We start from the raw sequence: 5,781 nt of genomic DNA, 5'->3' as shown, positions 1-5,781 counted from the left end.
GCGCGGGGGGGGGGGGCGCTTTGGGGGGGAGGCATATGCCCGGGGGCGGTCCTCTTAGAGGGGGCGGCAATTCTAGCCTGGATTTGCCGCCCACAAGGCTGACAAAATAATAACAAAAAAAAGGTCAAAGAAGCCCTAAATATTTTACCGTAATCGAATATTTTTGCGTTAGAATCAAGAAAATATAAAATGTTTTCCTATATCCTTTCTGCAATAGGAACATTAAACAGAACTTTTTAAATATATTTCACAAGCCAATAACTAAAATTTCTATTTGAAACAAAATAAGTTCGACTCAAAATGTCTACATTTTCTTTTTCGTTTGTTTACCCATGCTCAGTTGGTTTGCGGTCCTGGCGAGGGTCAGAAGTGGTGATAGGAGGAGAGGGGACGTTAGTGAGAACTTTGCCCCTGGGCAGCATTTAGGCATATAAGGGCTCCGGCTTCAGCTGGTCTTTGAAGCGTGTTCGATTACCCTGGCACAGTTACACAGAACACTGCATTCGCATGCCTACCATTCGTTATAGGTGCCCTGCCAGCTCAACTGTCTAACCAATAACATGGCATCGATGCTGAGGATGATCGCTCGTTCCAAGACTTCATTATTTGTTATGTAGTCTTGCCACTTAATGGCCATGATGGAACGAAGGCAGCGCTGGTGAAAGAGTTGCAGCAATCGCACTTGCTTCCTGTACAGAATCCAAGCTTCTGATCCATAAAGGAGAGTTTTGATAACCACAATTTTGTACACCAAGATCTTTGACGAGCGCAACGAGTGATTCTTCCAGACGCTCCTGCGTGCGGTCAAAGGAACTGCTGGCTTTGGCGAAGCGGTTGTCAACATTCTTGGCCACTGAAGCATCGTTGTACGTAACACTCCCAAGGTATGTGAAGTTCTCAACAGTGTTGAGTAATGTTCTTTCAATGCTGATGTATGGAGGTTTCAATGGTGTGTGTGTGTGTGTGCATGAGTGCGTGCGTGTGTGTGCGTGCGTGTATGTGTGCGTGCGTGCGTGTGTGTGTGTGTGTGTGTGTAATATGAAACAAGGTGCATATGAATACACACGTTTAGGCAAAGCACACGTTCATAAACAGAGGCCCATAACATTCATTTTCCGTCCCCCAATACAACAAATTGGCATGCGTTCAAACACGAACACTCACGTAGCCCCCCCCAAAAAAAAACGCACAAGCATGCACATATGCATATGGAATTATTTTGCACACATACACACACTACATCATGTATATTCGCATGTGCACACTGTCAAGCAGACAACTGAAGATAATTAATACATGTTTGTGTAGCCTTTTCGATTAAATTTCCATTTTGTCTAGGTCATGTGTGCTTCTGTTTTAACTCCGACTGCATTTGAGTTAGCCATACGTCAGCTTTAACTGCATCTGGCCTATCCCGACTTAAATATTCCACATTTAAAAAGGAATTCCGATTTAAACGCAGGAGATCAAGCGACGACTGAAACGGACTCCGCCCATGTTGTGGTCGACAGTAGTTATAATTTTTCGCTGCTCGGGTTTATTTTTACTTTTTTTTTTTCTTTTCTTTTCTTTTCTTGGGGGGTGAATAAAATCGCTGGGTGGGAAACGGAACGAAGATGGAAGCCATCAGTAATGGTTTTCTCAATATATTTTGTTTAAAATAATTTTTACAAAGGCGAACTACTAGAAGCTCCCAACAGACTCTAGCATAATCTTTTCGTTATGACAAAGCATTTGCAGACTGTATGGACAGAAGCCGGGTGATTTTATTCAGTTTTGATAGAGGGAAAAATACATTGCGCAGGAACGGTGAAGACAGTAGAGGCGACAATAGTGTCTGTGAATGGACGATATATATAAACGCGGCCCAATGGGATTTCTCTCCTCGTTTCCTTTTCGATTTGCGAGTAAGAAGGTTCAAGGTAAATGAAGCTGTCGGGTTAAGTCAGCTTAGGCAGCCAGCCCCTGCTGTGGCTGTGCTGTGTCTTGCTGCATTGCTTCTGACCCAAACAATGGGCTGGAGACCGGGATTAAACTTCATTCACGAGGAGCTAAGACAAAAGATATATATGAATATATATATATATATATATATATATATATATATATTATATATATATATATATATATATATATATATATGAGAGGGTGGTGGGAGTAAAACGAAGATCTAGGAATTGATCTAGATCGTCTTCGTTTTACCACCCAATCTATCATATGTCCTTTCAACAAAGGATTACAAAGGATTACAAAGGCGGAGCATGCCGACAGGAGACCTTTTGATCCATATCTAGGTCGGATGCGAAAAACAAAAATCATATTAATAATAAAATAAAAACTGATAATGTAAATAACAAATAAAATACATAAATAAATGCATAGGTATAGTTAAATAATAAACAAACAGGTAAATAGTGAATAATAATAAATTAACATATAACTAATAATAAATGAAAATCAGACAAGACAAATGATAACAAAACAAAAACAAATAATATAAGATAAATTATAATCATTACAGCATCTTACTTAGGTATTTATCTAAATGATTCTTAAAGCTTCGAACTGAACTACATTGCACTACCTGTGCAGGAAGTTTATTCCATTCATTAACTACACGGTTGGCAAAGTTGTTTCTACCTACTTCCAAATTGAATCTATTTCCGGACAGTTTGAGACCATTGTTTCTTGTCTGATTCTCATTCAATGTAAAAATTTGGTCACTTTTGATGTTGTCAATTCCCTTTAGCATTTTAAAGACCTGTATCAAGTCACCTCTGAGTCTACGCTTTTTTAGGGAAAACAGATTCATATGTCTTAGTCGATTTTCGTATGATTTATTTTTGATATTTGGAATCAGTTTTGTGGCTCGCCGTTGTACTTTTTCCAGTCTGTCAATATCTTTAATGAGATTCGGTGACCATACGGAAACAGCATATTCCAAATGTGGACTAACTAACGATTTATATAGCTTGTTAATGAGTGATGGACTTTTGAAATCAAAAGATCGCGCAATCAGTCCTAGAATCTTATTTGCTTTCTCAGAGGCTGAAATACACTGCTTGGATGATTTGAGGTCGTTACTGATAATTACGCCGAGATCTTTTTCACTATCCACTTTTGTTAACGAATTTCCAAATAACTTGTAGTCGTACTTACTGTTATTTTTACCTATGTGCATTACCTTGCATTTACTTGTGTTAAATTTCATTAGCCACTTTTCAGACCATTGCTGTAATTGATCTAAATCTTCTTGAATATCTAATTGGTTTGAGTGATCATTTGCCACTCCGCACAGTTTTGTATCATCAGCAAATTTGGAAACAGTAGATTTTAGTCCATGGTCTATATCATTTATATATACTATGAATAGAAGTGTCCCAAGAACGGAACCCTGAGGAACTCCACTTGCAACACTTTTCCATCCAGAAGTTTTTCCATTAAACAACTCTCTGTTTTCGACCTTTCAACCAATTACTAGTCCAACCTAATAGGCTACCACTTATTCCATGCAAAGCTAATTTAGTAAGTAGTCTTTCGTGTGGGACGGTATCAAAAGCTTTTGCAAAGTTTAGATATACTAAATCTATATTATTTCTTTTGTCATAATTCGAGATAACTGTGTTGTAGAATTCGAGTAAGTTAGTCACGCAAGAACGTTTCCGTCTGAAACCATGCTGGCTATCATTTATCAAACGGTTACTTTCTAAATGATGTTCGATAGCATCTCTGATGATAGTTTCCATTATTTTTCCTACGATTGAAGTCAAACTTATAGGCCTATAGTTGGTTTCTTTTTGTCACCTTTTTTGAATATGGGAGTAACGTTAGCTAGCTTCCATTCTCTTGGGGCATCTCCGGATATGATGGATTTCTTGAAAATAATTTCTAATGGAACAACAATCTCATTTTTCATTTCCTTTAAGATTCTTGGATGCCAACCGTCAGGCCCTGGTGTTTTATTAACTTTGAGTTTGTCTATACACCTTTTAATTGTTTCTTTTGTTATATTTACCGTATATATATATATGTGTGTGTATTTATATATATATACATACATATATATATATATACATACATATATATACATATATATATATATATATATATATATATATATATCTGAGGGAACCTTATCGCCTTGCATTGTTTCTACAGATACTTGTGGTCGTGAGGGCATTGGTAACGTTTAACCTTACCAATGCCCTCACGACCACAAGTATCTGTAGAAATACGTTAAACGTTACTGATGGGCTAACAGAGTAACAGTCCGAAAGCGATCCAAGTAGGAAAAACGCATTTTTATTATTTGTATTATTATTATTATTATTATTATTATTATTATTATTATTATTATTATTATTATTATTATTATTATTATTATTATTATTATTATTATTATTATTATTATGTCATCATTTATGGATTTGGAAAAAGCTTTTGATATGGTAGACAAGAAGAAAGCTGGAGCACTCAAGATTTTTACGAGAGTAGTAGAGCCTGTGTTAGAATTAGAAATGGAGAGAGTGAGTGGTTTGAGGTAAAGGTGGGACTTCGCCAGGGATATGTTATGTCGCCTTGGCTGTTCAATTTATGCATGAATTGGGTGGTGCGAGAGGTAAACGCAAGGGTAATGGGCCGGGGTTTGGAGATAAGACTTTGTTGTTTGCGGACGACACTGAGCTTGTAGCAGGATCCTAGGGATTAAGGAAGTTAGTGACAGAGTTTGGGAAGGTGTGCGAAAGAAGGAAGTTGAAAATAAATGTGGATGAAAGTAAGGGGATGAGATGTACAAGGGGAGAGGATGGCAGCAAATTGGAAGTGAGTATCAAGGGAGAGATTGGAGGAAGTGAATAGCTTTAAATACTTGGGTGCGAATGTAGTGGAAAAGGGAGGAGTGGAGGTAGAATGTAGATTGAGAGAAGCAAGTAAATGCCTTGGGGGATTAAAAAGTGTAATGAGAAATAGACATTTGGGAATGGATGCTAATATGAGATTATATGGAGTGTTTGTGCCGACAGCACTGTATAGGGCAGAAACATGGAACATAGAAAGAGTTTGAATGTGTTTGAGTTTAAATGCCTGAGAAGTATGATAGGGGTTACTAGGCTGGATAGCTTGAGAAACGAGGAGGCGAGGAGGAGAACAGGGGTGGAAAGGGAGTTGGAGATAGGGTCGATGAAAAAGTATTGGGATGGTTTGGACACATAGAAAGAATAAATGAAAGATTAGTAAAGGAGATGCGGATAGTAGAGGTGGAGGGAGTGAACATGAGTGGGTGACCAAAGATGAAATGGATGGGGTAAAGGGGGCATTGGAAAAATGGAATGTCTGTTAAGGAAATAAGGGAGAAGACAGAAGATATGGGTGAATGGAGAATGGTTGTATATGGATGATGCTGTGATGCATAGCAGGGAGTGGGTGGAGGATGGAATGAGGAAGTATGTGTGAATGATATTTTGACGCAGCCCGAAGGGATTTCTCCCCGTCCTCTTTTTTTTCTGCATGAGGGGACTGGGAGAGGGGTGGTCGCCGATTAAATGAAGTGGCCTTGCTGTGGATGTGTTGTGTCTTACTACATTGCTTCTGACCCAGGGCAGTGGGCGAGATGCAGGGATGACCCGACATCCAAGAGGAGCCAAGAAAAGAGGGAGAGGGGATGGTGAACGGGAGTGGAGTACGTGGGGATGGAATGGGTGGAAGTGGATTTATGCCTTTGACTTTGGTTACCTCCCTGGTAAGGAGGAAAAGCCCTTGGTATATGTATGTATTATTATCCTT

At 38.7% G+C, this 5,781-nt stretch overlaps 1 protein-coding gene across 1 annotated transcript in view; it reads left to right on the top strand.

The window, feature by feature from the left end:
• The first annotated feature begins 356 nt into the window (after positions 1 to 356).
• The window catches only part of LOC143034865 (uncharacterized), a 19,673-nt gene continuing 14,248 nt past the window's right edge, over positions 357 to 5,781 (top strand). Inside the window, exon 1 of the mRNA XM_076201209.1 lies at positions 357 to 884. The gene's annotated coding sequence lies outside the window, so the exon portion shown is untranslated. The remainder of the gene's footprint in view (positions 885 to 5,781) is intronic.

The sequence above is a fragment of the Oratosquilla oratoria genome, chromosome 18 (assembly GCF_046742065.1).
Source record: "Oratosquilla oratoria isolate Oo_2021 chromosome 18, ASM4674206v1, whole genome shotgun sequence".
Classification (NCBI taxonomy): Eukaryota; Metazoa; Arthropoda; class Malacostraca; order Stomatopoda; family Squillidae; genus Oratosquilla; species Oratosquilla oratoria.
The sequence above is the reverse complement of the archived record's forward strand: the minus strand, read 5'-3'. Positions and strand labels throughout refer to the sequence as shown.